This window comes from Leptinotarsa decemlineata, unplaced genomic scaffold (genome assembly GCF_025532065.1).
Source record: "Leptinotarsa decemlineata unplaced genomic scaffold, Ldec_3_MD MMD2_tig00000505_RagTag_RagTag, whole genome shotgun sequence".
NCBI classification, from domain to species: Eukaryota; Metazoa; Arthropoda; class Insecta; order Coleoptera; family Chrysomelidae; genus Leptinotarsa; species Leptinotarsa decemlineata.
In genome coordinates this window covers 11,472,446-11,495,743 of record NW_027412549.1, presented here as the reverse complement: position 1 = coordinate 11,495,743, position 23,298 = coordinate 11,472,446, and the positions used below count along the sequence as shown (strand labels likewise).

The window sequence follows — 23,298 nt, the reverse complement described above, 5'->3', positions numbered from 1 at the left end:
TTGCATTTATTCATTTTCCTATATCAAAAATAACGACTTCATTAAACTAATGAAAAGCACTGTATTTCTACTAAATACTGAAAGTATGATGTATGGAAGCAAGGTACACAGTTTAACATTATTTAATTATCATGAAATCTTGTACTTCTTTGATCATAGGAATCCTAAACTTGAGGAAAGAAATTCGACCATCGTGTTGACAAAAAGGGTTTTCCTAAACCTTGAATGCACTGTTTGGAACCTTTGATGAAGTAATGAATATTACTTGAGTTTTTCCCAACACCAAACCGTTATTTTAACCTCTCGACACGTGTTTCGATCTCCAAATAGTTTAGTTAAATCTATCTCTTGAAGATGATCACTTGGTGATCTAAACGCGTGTTGAGGTGTTAATATACCGATTTGGTGTTGGGAAAAAACTCCAGTAATATTGGAGTTTTGTTTTGTCAACTTAACTTGTTTTGGAGGGTCAAGCTCCAGCAACAAGCAACATGTATAGTACCTACTAGGTTTGATAACTCGATTTTCATGAATATACTAATATAATAAACACTTGAAGAGATGCAAGATTTTCGTTTTGTAAAGGAAAGTTGTGAAAAATTATAAATTTTGTGGACATTCTATTGAAACATATGAACAGTAATAATCAAGGTTGCCTCAATCAGTTCAGTTCACTTTCGATAAAACCTTCATCGAGCTCCCTAACAGAATCAATGAGAAAAGATCTTTACCTAGCGGATAATCATATTATTTCGTGTTTAACTGATAAATATAATAAAACCTTCATATAAAGGATTACGAGTATACTTTCAATGATAGCAGAGATAAATTAAACGTTTACTCAGCCGATCCCTGATAAAAGCTAAAAAGCTTCTGTGGTTTTGTAATAAGAGCATACATTTGCTACATAAACCGTTTTCAATACATAATTTCCCACTTATCTAATAAGTATATAGTAAGCAGTTGCAATAAAATTTGTATCACATAGTTCTGGATGGTTTGAGTTGAATGATTCTTCGGCAAACCTAATATTTACAAGACAATACTTGAGAAAATTCCTCAACATTTCACTGAAACAGCTATCTGGAACGTCAATACTCTGAAGAGAATTACCACGAAATTTTCAAATAAAAAGTTTATCTGGAGAAATTAATCAAAATTCGTATGGTGTTTTCAAACTTGAGCAATTCCGCATACATCCACCACTATTACAGTTTCAAGTCGTAAATCCACTGTTGTATTTCGAAATTTTTTGTCTCAGAAGGTGAGTCATATTTGATATTATTCAAAATCTTCACAACCATTGGTGATATTTTCCTGAAATTAATAAACCAATGCTGATTGATATATGTGACGTGAAGATTCCTATAAAACTGACAGAAAAATTAGCAATAGTTTTTTATTTCAAACTATGGCATTTTTTTGATGTATGAAAAAGCTGAAAAAATATCTGTGAAAAAAATATAACCAAAACTGAAAATGATGGCACCAGGAAAGTACATTTCAAACTGTAGGAATTAAGCATATCATCTTTTTTAAAGATGACGTGCAATCAAACCAAATGAACATATTTTTTTTTAATTGGAAGGAGAGATATTTTTAGAAAAGATTGGTTTTTGGTTAGGTTTTTGCTTTATAATTATCCATATTCAAACAAAAAATATGGAAAACTTCCGAAGAAAAGAAGAAAAAAATTAGATTCAAACTCATGAGAGTCCTCTTACTGTTTTTTGGGGTATATAACCTTCTACAATCTGAAAAATAAACAAGTCTAAGGAAATAAAATGAAGACTGGAGTTACTAATGGTGCTGAGTGCTTTAAATGAAAATTTTCAAAATACAGAAGGAGCTACATTATTTAGCACGAAAAAACCTTGAAAAAACATAGCACTCAGATCTTTTACAACAATTCCTCTTCAAACAATTCCTACAATTGAAAGGAAAGCCAGTTTTGGCTTGTTCTTTGGGAAAAATCCACCATGGACACCTAAGTCTAAGTAAATATTGACACCTCCCTTAACAAAAATACAATTTGTCAGATTGACAGAAAACAAGAAAACAGAAAACAAAATTATTCTTTGAGGGCAATTGTATCTAATGTTGCATCCGTGGTTAAGCCCAGCACCACTGATGAGACCTGTGGCATCAAAACAGCACTGTCTAATGTAGATTTACTAATGCTTTGCTGCATATAAAGGTAGAAAGTAATTTTCTCATTCATGACGATGTTGAAGTTTGGCTTTGCAACATACCGATGTGTGAGTTTTCATTTACGAGCAAGGTTTGAGTTTTCTGTCGATCCCATTAGTGATGTCTTCATAAGGATAAATATCCACACCACTCAGGGTTGTTCTTTAAGAATAATTGAGTCCAAGAATGTATCGTGGTTCTACCTAGGACCACTGATGAGATTCAAGGTAGATACGATATATAGGATATTTCATTAAGCGCTTCCTATCTGTAGATTAAAAAAACAAAGTGTGTGTGAGATATCCTCGTAATTTTTTATTCGTTTGAGAGACTTATTGATGCCATTATGTGTGGAATTACACAGCGTTCGATTGTCCTTCACAACTTCTCTGGGTGGAGCGCATCCGAAACGTTCAACCTTAAAGAAATATGGACCGATGACACCGCCAGCCCAAATTTCAGACCAGTGACTTTTTCGGAATACATTGGACGCTCTTGGAACTCATTCATCCAGAAAAGGGCCTCATCGTTGAAGATGACTTCTCAATGAAAATAAGGGACAGTTGCCAACTGCTCCTGCTGAACACAGGCCGCTATCTATGGTCGTTTACCTTCAGTTTCTGGGTTGGTTAAATTTTGTACGGGTGCAGGCCCAAGTCACGATGCAAATTTCGCCAAGTTATGTGTTATGTCGGTATCGGATCACATGTAGAAACATTACCAAAGCCAAAAACAGCAATGCTACCGACAAAAAGCTTTAATTGTCAGTAACAAAGGCGCACACCGCATCGCCAATGTTGCCAACATAACAATTCTCCCTCCTTTTTAAGAATATTGGTTCATAGTACAGAATAATCAAACAGCAAGGTATATATGTACTCATAGTAACTGCAAATAGAGACAATGGCAGTATTATACTTCACAATAATAACAACTTCAGATAATAATACTAAAATTGGAAGATTGCTATAACAATTTTTTTTAATTCATAAAATGAATGATTACAATTTTGTTTAGCATATACACTCAAGGTGGGAAATTTACTGAGACTAAATAGATTTGACTAAACTCCATTTAAATAGTAAAATCATTGGTACTTTGAAGATGGAAACCAAACTGGAGGTCTCCGTACCGAAGAAGGTCTCAGTCCTTCTCTATTTAGCTCTTTGTACAATTGACTGTTGTGGAAAACTTAATCCTGAACGAGGAAGTAGAGCAAGGAATTCATGAAGGCTTTCTGAATTAAATTATCCAAAAGAACAATTCGTTGCCCACTCAATTGGCGGAGCTTTTTGAATTCACTGAGACTTCCAGAGAACCTTGAACTGGCTCAAGGTACCATTGACTTGCCAGGGAATGGCTGGCATCAGAAAGTTGACTTTTACGTAACTGGTTCAGGTGCACTTTTCTAAAAGATTCATTTTCTAACTTCACAAGTTATACGACCGAACTGATTTGTTTCATCACCCAAATTCTAATCCATTTCAATATACCTGTCTTATGATTTTCTGACTGACAAACTTCCAGTCTGAATTTCGTTAAAGTCGTTCCCTGATAACACCTTATCAGCCGGAGACAACATACTGAAATGGTTTCGAGCTTCAAAACTCAAGATCATGCCTGAAGGGGAATTCTTCGTTACTGATGAGGGAGTAGACCTGTAAGGTAATAAGCAATAATATAACTTCCCCGGTAAATCAGTCGCTGAACTGTTGGCTACCAACGATCTCAATAGAAGTATAGTTGGTACATTACATTCTGCTCCCCTATTGGAAGCAGGATGGTACGGTGGACTACGTCTTACGTTTTTCAAAAAATGACTCCAATAGATGGGGGCCCATTATCGAACACCACACATTGAGGAAGAACAAACCTAGAAAAATATTCTTGCGGTTGCTGAATTGTGTCCAGGAAATCCAAATGCAGTCGTCTCAATGGTCCGTGGCAACTTGGCATGGGAAAATAGATACGTGGAATCGAATCGTTTTGAGTGATTTGACACATTACACACGTCGTCACTTTTTGTTTTATGTCTCGGTCCATACCAGACCGCTAGATATATGATCTAACAAGTAATTTCGTCCTAACTATGCCAATATGTACCCGTACATTTTGGGACCAATAAGCGACACAAGGGATTTAACTTTGTCTGACTCAACGGTTTTGTTAAAGTAAAAAACCGCCACTAGTCTGTCGAGGTAGTTTTGAAACGGTTCAAGAGACGGCTCATAAAGGTCGACGTGTCCCAAAATTGCAATTCGACGAGAAGGCCGTAATTCATCGTTTGCTTGTCCTTCTACCTCAGAGCTTTTTTCTGAAGAATCCATTTGTGGCAGTTTAACACGTTGATCAAAATCAACGGACGACACAGTTCCAACCTCCACACGCCAGAATAAACCAAAAACAGTTTCAATTTGCTAGTCGCCAATGTTATGTCGGTATATATAGGATTCCAATAAGGTTTTGATATAAATTCAAAACTGTATTGAGCTATGTTTTATTAATCACACATAAGATAATGATCACATGTACAAACATTACCAAATCCAAGAACAGGAATGCTACCGACAAAAGGCTTTGACATGTGTCAGCAACAAAGGCGCTCACCGCGTTGCCAATGTTGTCAACATTGTGGTCTGCGCCGAGTTCTTGTGAGCGACGCGAAATCGATTCCTTTTATTCTCTTGCACACTCTCACAGATAGCGGCGACGTTTTAGGCAGATCGTGCATTTTGTCAACGAACAGGTATTGGTCGATCGTTTACTGAACCAGTGGACTCAAATTCATCTTTTTCCATTAGGCGTATAATATACTTAAGGAAAGAAACAAGTAGGTACCAATAAATGTTATTATTATTTTTACGGGTTACGGATACAATATTGGTGCGTTCTTCATAATTCGTCAATTAAGTCTGGCTTGAGGCACTAAGAGAGACAGAGATAAAGGGGGAAAATGGAAATCTGATTCGGCTAAAAGAAAAGGAAAATTTTTGTTTTTCCAATAAAAGTGAGTAAATAATAGCAGTGTCAGTGACTTTGATTTGAAGTTTCAATACGGCAACCTAGACATGATGTTTTTTATTAATTTTGAGTCGTTTTTTTCACTTTCAATTTCGTTGTTAAATGTGTCAGAAAAGTACATAAGTGAAAAATTTTGCTTATTGTTCCTTGATGAATTAAAAGTTGTTTAATTTCAAGTGTTTTTTTTTGGGAAAGAAAGTTTTTGGCTTCCTACTACTCCATCTGATACAAATAAAAGGGATGAGAGAATCTTCCAAAGAAAGGAAAGAAGTAATCAATTTGAAACTCTATACATGAATGTGTAGATCATGCAAAGAAGTAACTTTCAGACACAAACTGAAAGAAAGTCCTCCTGAAACAGCTACTTTCTTATAAACATTGAATTACACGAAAGAAAATAATTCTTTCGAAACAAATACTTCTATATGAACACTGAATTATACAGAAGATACTTTTCTCTACTCAGTTTGTATTTCAAACATTTGTTGTGGAATAAGAATCAGATATCATTCACATGAGTTCTACTTTGAATGAATAGTAATAAATTGTACTCACATAGAACACTGTCACCCTCATTGGTATACACCGATGTTTCGCCTTAAGACACTTGCCCTAAGGCTCTTCAGTACCAAATTTATTTTATTAACACTTCTTGTTAAATTAAATTTAAGGCTTGCGCCGCCACTGACCCTATAGAGTATCTATTACCCTATTGATGAACAAATAAATGAATTTATCATCGAATTGTTATTAAGAATGGGACTAAGTGAATACGGAACTTGAGAATATCAATTTCTGTTCAAAGTTAAGTGTATTGAATTAGCAATATTTTTCTGATTTCCGCCCAAATACCAACTATCTTAAGTACATCAGAATATATTTGTGACTTGCTTGTAACATTCGTATTGGTGCTGGTGCCATCTATCGCTAATGTTCGCAACCTGAAGTACCGATTCATACTGTGAGAAAGTGGTACCATCGTGTTGATATACCGAAATACTATACTTACCTTACAGGTGGCTCTGTCAGTACTTTAGGCATCTATAACATTGGGCAGATAACCGATTAAGGTTATGTCGATGGTGTTATCTTCGTTCCTCATTTGGATTTCACATTTATTATATGAGCCTAGAAACGAACAATATTGAGTACCATTATTTTTGGTTACCTTATCAATGATAGTATCGAACGTTTGAGAAAAAGTAAGATACTTTTTAATTGATCCATAATATTCCTGGAGTATGAACCTACATAATCAGGTAATGTTGACAAGGATTTCAACATAATCGGTAAGTGTGTAGTTGATTGCATACGATTCGTGGTACCAATCATACATATGTGTGATAAATTACCATGGTTGGAATATACGTGGACTGATTAAAAATAAGGTGAATGTTCAAAATTTTATATATATATATATATATATATATATATATATATATATATATATATTCAGAGAAAGATTAATCTTCCTCTTGAAGATGATCACTTGGTGATCGAAGCACGTGTCGAGGTGTTAAAAGAATGGTTTGGTGTTGGGAAAAACTCCAGTAATATTCATTACTACACCAAAGGTTCCAAACAGTGCATCACAAATTATATATTGAAAAAAATCTGTTTAAAATCTGTTTTTCCGTTAACCAGATGTCGCATCCCTACGAACGACAACTCTCAAAAGTCGAAAATCATGCGAGCTAAGAACTAACGAGGTCTTACCTTTGAACGTGTGATTCCTAACACTTGTCCTACACTTGTCGCGAACATATGTTCACAGTTCCAACTATTTGGCTTGTTTAGTTTGTTGGTGAGAGTCATAAAAGTCAGAAGTGTTTTGCGTGTCAAGCGATTCTCTGCCATCTATCGAAATTTTCTATAAAAAATGGATTTAAAAGTGCTCGAAAACACTTGAAATGTTGAGAGTGGCATACGATGATTGTACTTTGAGTCAGAGAAATGTTTACAAGTGGTACAAGCTCTTCACAGAAGGTCGAGAAGATGTGAATGACAACACTCGTCCTGGACGACTCAGCACATCAATAACCGATAAAAATTTTGAGAAAGTGAAGAAAATTGTTATGGAGAATCGTCGAATCACTATTAGAGAAGGCTCATCGGTTGGCTCATGCCATGTAAATTTTGGGAATGAAGCATGTTCTTTTCAAAGGTAAAACTAAATGGAAATGCTTAAGGCGCTCTCAGAGCGGTGCCAGTGTGAAAGTAGCGCTTCATACTGGATTTGAATAGTTGAAGATCAAATCCATTTGGAAAACGTTCTCAGGAAGTTTATTCCACATAAACGTAGTTGTCTAGATGAAAGACTTTTTGAACAGTAAAGTTCGAGGTGTGCTGATTTGAACCTCAAAACGATGAGCAGCCACAGTCCGTCAGGTATTTCTGATGTACCCTGGGAATCAAATGTGCCAAGTCGCTTGAACACTTCCCGTGAAAGTATCTATAGAAGAGATACAAATCTCCAACCTGTCTTCGATATTCCAGGCTGTCAAGGTTGCACGTGATGTTCGCGTCTCCAATCAGGTGGATGGCTTTTGTCTGGATGGAATCCAACAGCTTCAGGACATGCTTAGGGACGGAGCTCCTTACATGACAACAAAACTCTAAAGAAAGTCTGATCTGAGCTTCATAAAGCATCAAAAGTTGCTGTGGTGTGTACAGTTTTCTGGTTCGGAACAGTGTTCCAAGCTTTTGAGAAGCAGCATTTCCAATTCCAGCCACATGATTATGCCAAGACATATTGGTGTCTACTTTAACCCCCAACAAACTTATCGAAGTAAAAATCTGAATTGTCTGACCTGAAAATATTATATCTGGTTCGGAGACATTTATCTTCTTGGGGAAAACCAAAGCTTGGGTTTTTGTGGCATTGAATTGAATTGTATTCTTGGTTTTTTCCAATAAGTTGTTAGTATACAATAAAAAGAAGGTTGGAGAAGTGTGGCAGCGAAGTTCGTTCCAGAATTGCTGAATTTTGACCAAAAAACCGTCTCATCAGCATCGCTCTGGAATTGCTGAATGACGTCAACGGCGATCCAGATTTGCTTGAAAGGGTCATAACTGATGACGAATGGGTTTATAGTTAGGTTAGGTCCGGTATTGTGAAAAAACAGTTCAGGCTTTTGCATCACCATACTGCACCTGCTCACTCTAAACACCCTGTGACTTTTTCCTGTTCCCAAGATTGAAGAGACTCATGAAAGTACGGCGTTTTGCGACAATTTAGGACATAACCAAATCGCTGAAAGAACTCAAAGACATACCAAAAAGTGCATATCAAAACTGCTCCGAGGATTGGATAAAATGCTGGCTGTGTATTATATCTAAGGGAGACTACTTCGAAGAGGATAAAATAGAAATCGATGAATAAATGAATATTTTTGAGAAAAATTAAAATTCGCCTTATTCATCAGAATCTAATCTCAGAATCAAACTGCACACATCTTGAAACGTTCTCATTTATAGTTAGAACGAAGTTTTTCGCGTATTCGTCAACGCCTTCCTATGGGTTCTTTTCCCGTTCGCGAAGATTGGTACCTACATGTTGCCATGGTGACGATCAAATTGTGATTTTTGGTATTACTTGACTTCAAATGTGTTATGTCTGAAGGTGGGCCGGGAGTTAAATAATACTTCCAACACTAGTTGATCAGGTTTTACTTCACTTTTCTTTACAACTAACATTCCATTGTCCTCTACACGGCATCCCGAATTCACCTCACGGAAGGTATCTGTGCGCATGCTCGCCTGTGTGGCGGCAAATACAAACAGTATACAACAAAATGAATGAAAAATGTAAACAATAAACAATCTGAAAAATATGAAAATTATAATGGAGAACTTTATACATATATAAAAGGGCAAACTTCCTAGTTTACCCCCCATAAGTTACCGCGTAAAATTATAGTATTTTTCATATAGGAAATAGTTCTATCTACCAGTAACTTGTACTCAATTATTTTGCCCATCAAAAAATAGCTTAGAAATAATACAATACTTATCTTAACGGAGGCCAAAATCTGCCTCCATCTTCGGAAATTGACAAAATTCAAATATATACGCAGTTATTTCTTCGCTGATTATTTTCATTTCTCAACTTCTTCAACAGATGTCAAAGGAGTGTAAGGTACAAATACCAGAAAGATCAATAAAAATAATTGATTAAAGGTTTTTGCTATTTTTTCTCTTTTTCCGCTCAAACGTAATTTTCTCACGATTCTGCTCTTCGTCATCTCTCATAACGAAGGAGAGAAGATAACTATAATTTGAACCATTTGTGTCATTTCAGTTAATCAATGGTTGTTACCAGACCAGATAAAATTATGGTTTTATATCACTGGAATGGACAACAATTCTAGTCTTGCCAGGAGTTCGTATAAATATGGATTCGGTTAATTATTTCACTTCTAGAAGAAGAAGAAGAATATATTTATTGAAATAGGTAATCGTAATACACAATATTATATAAAACATATAACTAAGATAGAAATTGAAAATAAACATTTTTAGTTTGAAAAATAACGACATATGCTATTAAAAATACATTGCAATATAGGTGCAGCTCCAATACAATGATTGAAAGCAGAAAACAACATACAAATACTATATTTATTTATATTATCTTACCGAGTTTTATTCTATCTATAGCATTGTGGGTGGATTTCAATAACTGTTTTTTAAAAATACTTAATGATGGACTAGATTTAATCTCATTTGGTAATTTATTGTATGCAACAAACCCTTTGAAAAATAAAGAATTCGTGGCACTTCTTCTATTTGTTCTGCATAAATGGAAATTAGTATAATTTCTTGTGGCATGTTTGTGCACTTCTGAATTCAAACTAACAAATTCAGAAAAATATGAAGGTGATAAGTTATTCAGAATTTTATATATAAATATCATAGTTAAGTAATACAACCGTAAAGAAACTGGTAGCCACCGCAAAGTTTGTAACATAATTCCGATTTCAGTGAATCTATTCACTTTTAGAACAATTTGCATACCACGATTTTGAAGTTTTTATAAATGAGATGTTTGATTTAGATTAAATAAGAAAATAATAGAAGCACAGTAATCAAAATGTGGTTGGATAATCTCATTGTACACAGTAATTTTAGACTGAGTGGATAAATTGCCAGAAATTCTTGCAAAGAAATATAGTTTTTCAGATATTTTTTTACACATATGATCGAGATGACTGCCAAAAAGTAATAAATTATCTAACTGAAATCCAAGATATTTGATACATGATACAATTTCAATGTTTTCATTATCGATTTGTAGATTTATTTCATTCAAATCAAGGTTGTTCCATTTATATTTTGTTGTAATAATCATTCCTTTCGTTTTCATTTTATTCTGTTTTAATTTATTTGCCATGAGGTACTCATTTACATCCTTTAATGCGGTAATCATTTTATCAATAGCTTTATCTAAGCTTGTATCATAGCATGCCAATAGTGTATCATCTGCAAATAAATTTATAAAATCAATTCTAGCTATAGAAGTATAATTCAAATTGATGAGGAATTATTTTTTAAAGATACTCATTTTTGGAAAAGAAGCATTTTGATTTTCGGAATTCCCATTTTCTAAGAAAAATGTGGGAAAATGAATAACAAAAATTAGTTTTTGTGTACTGGAATGTTCATGTTTTGAAAGTAGATATGTCCGTAAATTTGTTTTTTAATTTAAATCTCCAAAAACTTTTGAGAATGATCTATACATCTTTGTAGAGTTTTTATTGAAGTCATTGATGTCTTTCTTTCTTTGAAAATTTCCTATATTTCTGTTTGATAATGGATAAGTAGAAATCCAAGAAAATTATTTTCTTAAAACAAAACTTTCCTAAAAATACTTATTTACTTTTCTATTCAATATTCAATATTTAGTCTGTTAAGACTAAATATTCACATTGTATATCATGTGACTTTCCGCTATTATAGATGTTCACTCAGTGTATACCTAGAGAAAATATTAGAAAACACTTAGAAATATATAATTACATAGTTATTATCAATTACTGTTAATTTATTTCAATAAATACATTTCTGAGAGTCTTATTGAAATTGTTGGTATTTACCCAATTAATATATAAGGAAGTTTAAAATTATACCTTCATACAAAATGATATTAAAACACTATCTAATTAATCAATTCTTTTGTAATTAATCGTAATTTCCTTTTATGGAAGTGTCTTGAATAATATGAAGTGTTGAAATAATTACGAGAATGAGTTTTATAGTTGCATTGTTTTGCTCTTGAGATTTTTTTCAAGATAACTCGATTTCCCAATAATTGTTTAACTTTCTATAATAACGAAATAATTATATTGATCAGGGTTTGAAACTATAGTTTCATTAAACCCACCAAGGGAACAACTTTAATTACATATTGCTTATTAGCTGATTATCAAATTAGAATGTTCATAAAATGTTCTATTTGAGCTGAATTGATTGTTACGAAAATGTTGAGAGTTTCATCCATGTCTGGGTTATATAAATATGTCTATCAACAGAAATGCCAGACTGAGAACAAGTAACATTTTTTATATTTTTGTTTGAAGAATGGTTTGAATTTTCCACATAATATATCGAATATCTTATCGAAGTGTGGAAACGAAAAAAATCTAGTTGACGGAAATTATTGCATCAAACAACAAATTATATTTAGTATAACCTAATGTACCTATACTTGTACCTATACTTACAATATAGGTTGTTTCGAGATATCAGTCATGTCACCGTATTACTCTTTAAATATTTCTTTGGCAGGAGTACCAAGTAAGAGGTCTTATCTTTGAAGGTGCGATTTATAGCACTGATATGACGATATATAATGAATTCATACCCTGACATTTGTGGTGTACCCTGACAATTATTCAATACAATGTTATGAAGATTCTACAATTCCTTTGGAACAGATAACACTGCCATCAGACAAAATTGTTATTTCAGCAAGTTTTTATAATTCGAGTAGACTTTAAACATGAAGAATAATAAGAATAGGTTCAAACTCTGTTTCATGAGGTACAAGTAAATAACTCATTTATCTTCATCTCGGAACGAAAATACTATTCAAAAATGGTCAATAACGGGATATAACAGTATATCATTGTGATATACTGAAATCATTCATGAATTCAACGAAGATGACGAAAAAGTTGAATTTTGAGATATCCTCTCGAAATAAATGTAATCCAGCTTTGTCGTACACCACATATGTTTCACGCATGAATATATCTTTTATCTGAATGGGCAAATAAATCGTCGGTACTGCAGTGATTCCAACCCCAACGTGGCACTCCAAATTCTCACCTAATATCCCCAAAAACTGAATGTTTCGTCAGGCATTTTGGTTAACCATATCATAAGATCATTTATTTCGGAAGTAAATCTAAATGCTGAACGATATTTCAATTTTATGAATGATCAAGCTATGCCAAGAATTTACAATGCATCCAGTTAGAATTCCTATTGCGACATGGGAGAGTTTTACAGAAAAATTATTCTCAAAATGGCCACCCAGATTTCCCAATTTGACTTTTTTTCTATGGGAATGGTTGATAGGAAGAGTCTACGAGACGTAGTCAACTACTGTAGATGAGAAAATAAACTATCGAATGTTGTAGGCAATTACACTAGTTTACAGTACATATGTTGCCGATGAAATTTCAGCTGTTGCTTACTACATATGATATCCTAATTTTGAATATATAAGTAAAATTTCTTTATCAGGTCTTATTTCTGATTTTCAGATGGATATGAAACAGAAAAAAATGTATTTACTAAGAAAAAAATGTATTAATCATTGAGTTTAAAAACTTCACTTTAAGGCTCTTCTCTGATATGTAGACTGAATATAATCGCGCATCAGAGACCAACAATAGTCATTCATCATCCCAGAAACCCTGATAACGCTCTTCCATATTGCGTAAGTCTTGGTGCATACGCTCTCCTTGCTCTTCGCTCATATCTTTACATTTTCCGGAAATCTGTCCAGGTGACTAGAGAGGTAGTACAGTTTCATGCTCATACTGCATCCCAATTTTTCAAATTGTAAAAGAAAGTCATCTACAAGCGCAAGTTCTGCATTACGGAGATGAAAGCTGTCCAAAACCTTAGTTCTCGTTCAGTTATAGAATTTCTATATTGAGTATCTTCCGCAAGTTGCCTAATTTGCGGGCCATTAAAAATACTGGCTTTAATCTTTTCCATAGTGAGCTGTGGGTATTTTTGGCCAATGTAAGAGAAGCAGTTCTCATCTTTATCTAATGATTTAACAAATTCCTTCATAATGCCCAGTTTTGTGTGTAATAGAGGAAGGATAATTTTGTCACAACCTACTAATGAATTCTGAAATATATTGTGCTTTCCAGGTGTCATATTTTCTCTCAAGGGCAACTTTCTTCTTACCTAATGTTCTTGTTTAGTCTTGTTCTGTCCCAAAGACATATAAAATAGGGAAACTTAGTGTAATCAATTCGTTGACCGAGAAGAATATTAACCATTTTCAAGTCAACACAAATTTGCCACTTATGGTGTTTGTATTTCATTTTATCCAAAACTAGCGAAATGGTCCAATATTCTTCTTTTAACTTTGTACTGTGGGCAATAGGCACCCCAGTATATTTATTTCCGTTGTGTAACAGAATACATTTTAGACAACGTTCTGAGCTGTCAATGAATAAACGCCAGTCGTTTGGTTCGTATTATGTCAATTCCATTTTTTCAACGTCTGTAAAAATGCTGTTACGTTGTTCAACGGGGGTGGAAGAGAAATTTGGTTTTGGAATGAAAGTTAAACCCCCCTTCGGTATATTCCAAAACCGTATTGGTAACAAAAATATTTTTTTCGGTCACTGAAAAGTTTACTCAAATGACCACTCGGCTAGCTCAGCAATTTGGGGGTGAGTATGGAGAATAAATCCACCAAAGGGTGCTGTTCTTGATATTTTACAAAAACTTTATTGAATCTTTAACAGGTTTCAAATAACATACAATGACAAATATCAAGAGAGAATATGCAGTGTTTGTATCAATCCAAAGTGGTTTTGAGGGGTATTTCTCAAAGCAGATTAATGTATATATACATATATATAACAGAAATGCTTCCGTGCCTGTGTGATCACACCTGATTCTTACTTAACAGGAAAACGGGAAACAAGTTCAATAAATCTACCAATAATAATTCTAATCTAACACTGAATCATTTACAAAACTCAGTACTCACAAATTTGATACAAATCAAAGTTACACTGACTGATAAGGGCAAAATAACAGTTTGATGCAGCACTTCTTATGAAATAGAGGCAGCAAATCGTGTTAAGGCAAGTCTCTAGTACTCGTAAAGCGTTAAGGATGCTAATGATTACGCAATGTATTGTTAAACAAACTGAATCGGTGTCAAGCACAGCTGCGGCAAGCTTTAGGCATTCATAAAGCTATAATAATTGATCAAGTGTGTTTATATGCCGTGGAATGCAGCAGGATACAGCGGAATGCAACAGGATGCAGCGTGCATGCAAGCTCACGATGGTATTTCCCAGGTTGTGACATGTATTGCACCAGTTAGGCCATAGCAAAAAGAAGCGGACTCACCAGAATAAATCAAATGAATAATGCTACTGCTACTTATCATGCGGCTCCGTGATGTCCAACTTAAATGCAATATCTAACAATGGCGGCTGGTGGTCTGAAGCGGCCGTTTCGAGAGGCTAGGGCAAAACACCAAATCCGACCTCTTGTCGGGATCCCGTACCAGCAAACTCCTTATACTCGTACTCGGGACTCTCGAGTCTTTCCCTTACGAAACCCAAAATACTTTGGAATGCAACAATTTCTCCAAATTGTTAACAGAATTAGGAAAGACCTCTTGTTTCTTCCTCGTCTCCACGAACCAACCTCACTTCTCCCCTCTGTTTCCCCTCCTCTCATAACCTATTTCCGCCTTTCGAATTCCTATTTATTGAAATTCCTCATATAACACTCTTTCTTGCCTTTAGACTTCCTATAATTGATCAAGGTGATTGTTTGAATGTTCATAACGGTCACCTTTTACGTAACACAGCTGCAGCTATTCTATAATTCGCCTGAATCAAATTTTACCGCCAGGAAGTAAACCTGACTAGTTCGGTAGTCGATCTTTCTCGACCAGCTTGCGAACTACGACGGCAGCAAATGACACCTATGACAAAGGCAACATCTAGGTTTTGTTTACTTTTCTAAGTGCGCCAATTGAATATCAAAACAGAAATGCCAAGTAAGTATTGACAATTGTAACATATTGGCCTTCCCTCTACACTCATTATTTTCATCTCTTCATATAAATGAATGAAAAAATGTTGACTTTTCTTTCTTTTCTGGAGTACCAAGTTTGTTTATAATAATAAATTCCTTTAAAATGTTCTCAATCAGAGGTAGACAACCAACCCTACTTGGCAGTTGTAGTGTGGGCTGCCTATCTGAACTGATATTAGTGTATTTACATAGAATAAAATATCCCAATGTTACTTGGCGGGAAACCGGCACGTAACATCCCCCCCTTACGCGAAGAAAATTTCGCAGAAATTTTTCAGCTGGAAAATAGTCTATTGTTCATCATCTTCAGAAAGGACGCTAAATGTATCTTGAGCTCCCTCCGGTTTCAAATCTTTAACGTTCCAGATCCCATGAGATTTACCCTTAGCATCCTTCAGTTCATAGGCCCATGGCGATACCTTCTTGAGGATCGTGAACAAACCGATAAACCTGGGGGCTAGTTTCGCTGAGAAATATTGTGCAGCATTGGACTGGAAATGTCCCTTTCGCCACACCTTATCCCCCACGTCGTACTGAACGTTACGGTGACGCAAATTATAGTGATTTTCTCCCTTTTTGACAGCCTTGTCCAGACGCGACCTCACCTCCTTAAATATCCTTTTGAAATGTTCTGACGAATTTTCCAAACTCAAACTAGGTTTGGCATCAGGAAGGTTGTCTATCAAAACATGATCATTGCCATGAAGGCACATTTCTCTCCCAAAATTTACGTAATATGGAGTTTTACCTGTACTTTGGTGAAGGGAAGTACGAATGGCACATGCTACTTTCGGTAGTACCTGGTCCCAGTGTCGATGATTATGTTGAATATATCCACGAAGCATCACCTCAACGGTACGGTGTTGACGCTCACATGGATTACCCTGAGAATGATGAAAGGGGGTCCGAATAGACTTGACTCCATATGCTTTAAGCAGTTTTCCCATCTCGTGACTAATAAATGGCTTTCCGTTATCAGATACTATAGATCGCGGTACTCCAAATAAGAGGAACACATTTTCCTCCAAGAGTTTAACTATGGTTTTTGCATTTGCCAATCGCATCGGAAAGAATAAACAGAATTTTGAAAAATAATCCGAAATACTCAAAATATAGCAATATCCCGATGTTGACTTCGGCAACGGCCCCACCACATCTACAGATATAGTTTCCCATGGTTTTCGGACAGATGGGCGACCTGATAGAAAACCTGCCGGAGCCTTCTGTTCCGGTTTTTGGGCTAGACACACTACACAAGAGTTGATATATCGAACAATATCTGATTTCATTTTAGGCCAGTAATATTTGCAAAGGATTCGCCCATAAGTTTTATGAATGCCGCCGTGACCAGAAGTGGGGTTGTCATGATTTTCTTTCAAGATATTTTTGCGATGACTTTTGGGCACCACTATTTTCCACGAATCTTTGCACCGTTTGTAGACGTAATTATCATCGCATCGCCATAAAGGAAAATTGAGTGGATATTTCGATATTTTATCCCTCATTTTTGAAAGCCAGTCATCTTTTCCGCCTGGGAAAAGATGTGGGTTTTTAGTATCTATCGTATCCACGATAGGTACAGACCGGGACAGAGCATCTGGCACGACGTGATCTTTGCCCTTTCGATGCTCGATATCAAAGCTGTATTGCTGAAGCTTCACGCTCCATCTGGCTAGTCGCCCTGTAGGATCCTTTAGATCATTAAGCCACTTAAGGGCAAAATGATCCGTGATAACTTTGAAATGTGTGGCTTCGATATAAGGACGGAATTTCTCTATCGCCCAGAGAACGCCAAGACACTCCTTTTCGGTCACACTGAATTTCCTTTCATTTGGAGATAACGAACGACTAATGTAACTTATGACTTTCTCATTTCCATCGGAGTCTTCCTGAGTTAAAACAGCTCCAAGTCCAAAGTCACTGGAATCTGTCTGCACACAAAACGGACGTTCAAAGTCGGGACAAGACATCAGGGGGGCTGTAACTAACAGTTCCTTGATTCGGGTGAAAGCATTCTCACATACATCATTCCAGGCAAATTCAATACCTTTCCTCAGTAAATTAGTTGAAGGAGCCACAACCGCGGCAAAATTCGGTATGAAACGACGATACCAACTTGTCATTCCGAGGATTCTTCTGACCTCCTTCACATTCTTCGGTCTTGGAACATTGAGAATGGCTGACACCTTATCTGGATCAACATGGAGACCAAGTTTGTCCACCACATACCCCAGATATTTCAGTTCTGAACGACAGAAGTTACATTTCTCCCTTGATACTTTCAACCCCGCCTTCTTGAGTCTACTAAATACCTCCTCCAAAATTTGTAAATGTTTTTCGAATGTTTGAGTTACTATAACGATATCGTCGAGGTAGACGAATACAAAAGGTTCCAAATCAGCACCCAAGACTCCATCTATCAACCTTTGCCATGTAGAACTTGAGTTATGCAGGCCCATTGGCATGCGTCTGAACTGGAATAGACCTCGACCCGGAACGGTAAATGCAGTTATTGGTTTAGATTCCTCAGCGAGCGGTACCTGCCAGAAAGCACTCTTTATATCAAGCGAGGTAAGGTAAGCCGCATCTCTGAGCTTATCCAAAGTGCTTGAAATTAAAGGCAGTGGGTAAGCGTCCCGTTCAGTAACCTTATTTACTTTGCGGAAATCTATACAAAATCTATAAGAACCATCCTTCTTTTTGACCATCACGATAGGTGACGCCCATGGTGATGAAGAAGGCTCTACCACACCTTGCCGTAGCATTTCTCTCTAGCTCTTCATTTACGTGCAAATTGAAATGGAACCTGGTTTTCCTGTGAACTTTGGACCCCAGTCACGAACAGGTACTGGCTTAATACTGACAGCTGCTTCTGAATCACTAGCTGAATCACTGGATTCAGCACCAGAAGAACTATGGGCTATAGGATTCAAGGATTGTCGTAAAATGGATATATCGAAAACAACCGAGTCTCTGTTACCTTTTCCTTGTTTAACCTTTTGGTTCAATTCATCAAATAATAATAACAATTGAACACGATAATCAGATTTACATGTCTTTTCAGCATCATTTTGAGGATTACTTCTATTAACACGACCTAAAGGATGAGCAATTCTTGATATAATACTTTTATATTTATTGTCTTTCTCTGTTCCCGAAAAGTCACCAAGAGATGTTTTAACAGTATCAATACCAGATAATACAGCAGTTGATAAGGATAAACAGGGTTTTTGATTGCCAACGAAGTTGTTTCTAAAGCCAATGCATTACGAAGAGCTTTCCGAAGATCCGTAACGGTTAAACTACCACCCTCACCTAGACCTCTAACATTCAGTTCATAAATGAGTTCATCTTTTGTGAGACGACAAATGTCCATTTTAAGTTTTGTGGTTGCCATATTGACCATGAGAAATACTATAAAATACAAAAGATAACTGAAAGCTCAATAAAAACTACTATTCATGCATTTGTAATATCTTACACTTATTAAAAAAACTCAATTATGACAGAAACAATCAAAATTAAGAAAAAAAGACGCTTAGCGTCGATAGGCGACGCGACGTTTCAAATTGTAAATTGATAATGTTTTTATGCAACTTCAAACTTCCGTCTTATACCTCAAATTTAATAATAGACACTGCATGGAATGATGCAAAAAAAAAATTCGTATGCAGTGCCACAAGCAAACAAAAGAAAAAAAAAGAAAAAGCGAGTCGGACCTTCTAACTGCTACATAAAAACATTCGCAACGATAGTGAATAGCAAAACAAAAATTCGAATATCGATAAACTATTCCAATATCCGTTCAAATATTTCCGAACAGAACCAACTAAAAAAAACGGTACCTAACAAAAACGCATCAGCACAGCCTTAAAAAGAAATTGGAATTGTTTCAATTTATATTTGCGTGAAATGAGCTCGAAACACTGAAAATGTTTATTATTGTGGATGCATGATACTTAGTTATACCAGTTTACTATGCTAAACAGATTTTTTTTTGTTTATACTATGAACATTCAACCGAATAAAATTATCGTCTTTCTAGGGCCCTTGAAGTTGAGCGCCAATTTGCTACGAGATGTTTTTGAACAAGATAATTAAATTTACAATAGGGTTGCCAAAAATCAAAAACACCACTAACATGCCCGACTAGGTCAGTGGTTTGCACAAAGTCGTTGGTGCAACTAATTAAAAGAAAAACAATGATTTTTAACTAAATGGGGAAGCGCCACCAATTTTTGTTGGCCAGTTAAAAATCGGAAAACTGCCCAGTTATTGGGGAAGCCCACTATTGAAATATTTAACTACTCATAAAAGTAATAATTCTATTTGCAATGACTAAGGAAGTTTATTACAATAATAAAAAAAAGAAATACAGTGACCCCTCTGTTTGCCGATTCCTCACTTCAATTGCTAGATTACCACTATCATAATACATTCGCTAATATGTGCTAATATGTGACGTCACGTAAAACCTTACACCACTCCTCTCAATGAGGTAAATTGTACATTTTATTATAGGAAATAAATAAACACCGGGTTCTTTATTGAAATAACTTAGTCTAAACTCAGCTGCTTTTCGGGTGCTCCTTTTTCGTAAGCTGCCAGGGAATGAATACTGATCTGGCAGTATCGGTGGATACGGATGTAGTAGGAATCTGTTAATATTCCCAGTGGTGATTATTAGTAAGGTAACGATCAGGAAACTTCTTCAAGAGACTGATCTGGCAATCGATTTCAATTTCCCAAATTCAAGCTGATGCAAATACGCCTTTCTTAGGAATATTCTAACACCCTGAAGAAAAATATTCTCATGACAACATCGTTATCAAAAGGTAAGAAAAATAAGGACAAAATTTATTATGAGTTCCATAGCTGAGTTGAACAAGGTTGTTTGAAAATACTGTACTAACCTCCTAATAATCGAGGGTGTTTCCAACACAAAACAGACAAAGATCGTCCTCTGAGAATTGAGAGAAAATACTGACTATTTGCCCTTTTTATAAAAATCCTGCTTTTGCAGCGGTGGTTTCCAATATTGTCCCAAAATACTCCAAACTTCACGAAATCAAAAAGGAACCACAGTTGGCTGAAAATTCGAAAATCCCTTCTAGGTAGTTAACGAGCGAAATAATTCAACCAGGCAATCAGTTCATTCAGCAATTCACGATCGAAAAATATCTTTTCGCCAAAATTTCCGTCCTTATCCTTATGTCCTTGGGTGTGAGAAAAAAGGGAACACAACCTATTTACCGACCTAGTCGGTGTCATAGGCGGGTTAGAAAGGTTTTAAATATACATAAATTCGCATGTGGAAATGAATAAACTAACCGATTATTAAAAGTATAAATAAATTGTTCAATTTATAACAAAGCAAAATTGTATCGTAACAAGGGCTTTTAGGAGCTCTGCCGTTTTTTTCATTACCGCTTCCATCGACTCGAATCGGGTCCCTTTCAAAGCAGATTTATCTTCGGAAACAAAAAAAGTAGCACAGTGTTAAATCTGGCGAGTATGGCGCGTGTTCGAGCACTGGAGTGCGTTTATCGGCTAAATACCGCTTCACAGATATAGCGTTATGGGCAGGTGCGTTGTCCTGGTGCAAAATCCACGAGTTGTTCTTCCAACTCGGGTCGTTTTTTACGAACTCTTTCTCGCAGTGTTGCCAAAACAGACAAATAGTAAGTCTGGTTGACAGTCTGACCTTCTGGAACTCATTCAGTCATCACGATACCGTTAATGTAAAAAAAATCTATCAACATATTGCCTTGAATTTTGATTCAAGCGCTGATTCAAGTGGTGTGAGCGCTGGAGCGCTTACACCACTCAAAAACACGCGCACGAGATAGAGAATTGTCCCCATAGGCCTCTTGCAACAATTTATAGCACCTAGTCTGAGTTTTTTCAATCTAACGAGAAATTTAAGATTGATACGTTGCTCCTGTTTTCGTCACAAATATCTTTCGGCAAGAGAAAAAAAAACGTTCGTTTCAAACCGCTACTGCACAAATACTATAATAGTGATGAAAACGTATTTTGGTACCTGAATAGAAGATTTCCAGATACCCAGCGCACTATTCGTTTTTTCCCCACTCCTCTAGGGCGAACTCTAAGCGCGCAGTCTCGTTATGTAATAGTCGGACCTCGTAGATTATGTTTAGGATTATGACGCAAATATGAATATGTCTTCAATGTATGATGTACTCTTGCTATTTTCTTATTTTATTAAGAAAATAATAGTAACTAGCTATTGAGTTTGCGGAGACATGGGAGCGGGATGCAGTTCTATTTTTATAGGAATTCAATTAAATTTATTGAAAATAGGTCTACTAATTAACTGGTCTCATTTGGACGCCATCTACAGTAAATTACAGAAATATTGTATTCAATACTCGTTACTGTAGAATAACTCATTTGCACAATGAATAAGGTTTACCTGCTTGTTTTGATATAATAAAAAAAATATCTAAGAGTCAAAGATTCAAACAAACTACTGAAAGTTCTATATCCGTTTCATCGATAAGAATATTTACTACAGAGTTGAATGCTTTAAACCTTACAACTCCTGATCGTAATCCTATCTCTAAGAATCATCAAGGAATCAATAATTTTCTTCTTTTTACTCTCTGACATGCGATCAAAGATTCCGGCAGTCTTTATTAGCAGTTATCTAGGATCTAGGTGCTCAGATATACTAGCCAGATGTTCAAAGACTGCCTGGACTTTTGGGATCCGACTTTGGTTTCTATCTCTCAACAATAACTTCAACTTCAAGCTTGATTTTGATTTGACCTAAATTGATTCAACCTAGAGTTTTAAAATTTGCCAGAAGTTTTCCTGAATTCACTTAAATTTATCTCAATATATCTGAATTTTTCCCTAATTTATTTTAATTTGTCACAAATTGTCTTAACTTGCTTTGATTTGCACGGCAAAACTCTAGCATGAAAAAGAGAAAAGAAAACTATTGTAAAATTCCTAACGACTCAATTGATAATGAAAATGAACAAATTTAACGAAATTTACTTTTATATTAAATTCATATGGTACCACCAACGTTGGAATATTTTCTGCTTGGTGATTATAAAAATTTCCAATTAGATCACTACTACGTATTCTTCATGTGAATCGAGGCACAAAAAAACCCTTTCAAAATTTTATCGTGCACACATAGAATAGGTTTCAGTTCAGAACTCAGGCAATGTTATTACCTGTTCCACCGATCCACCAATTTCTTCCAACATGCACACAGAGGGCGTCCACCGATTCTAAATATGGCATTCTCGCAGATGTGGGTAAATATTCTCACTTGCCACTTCACGGTAATCACTATGACCAAATAAAAGAAGAAGAATACTCGATAGTAGTTTGTCTATCTAACCCTCAGAATAACAAAAGACAATAGAAAGGCCTTTTCCATCCTCACATTGAAGGCAGCATAACTTTGTTTGTTTACAGAAAGTAAGTTGGACCATAAAACAGTGGCGGTTGGTTTAGTTGATAATCGGAGGGATATTATATATTTATAAAATAAATCATTTCAGGTGAAAATGTATTCTGTTCAAATACTTCCTATAGGAAATCTGATTTATTATTAATGATTATGAAAATGGGGCCAGTTTTTCTACCACCTACTAGATTTTTATTTATGTATGGCTTTATAATAAAGCGCATGTTTTACTGGGTTGAAATTAAATTATTTCAAATGAACTAATTCATAACAATGATAAATGGTAATTTTAAAAGTAATGAACTTTGTTTCATAAAATCAGATGA

The 23,298-nt window shown here is 35.5% G+C and overlaps 1 non-coding gene across 1 annotated transcript in view; it reads left to right on the top strand.

Annotated features, from left to right (window-relative positions):
- Nucleotides 1–11,640: 11,640 nt before the first annotated feature.
- The window catches only part of LOC111508636 (uncharacterized), a 73,659-nt gene continuing 62,001 nt past the window's right edge, over nucleotides 11,641–23,298 (top strand). Inside the window, exon 1 of the transcript XR_012465166.1 lies at nucleotides 11,641–15,484. This is a non-coding gene — a transcript (uncharacterized protein). The remainder of the gene's footprint in view (nucleotides 15,485–23,298) is intronic.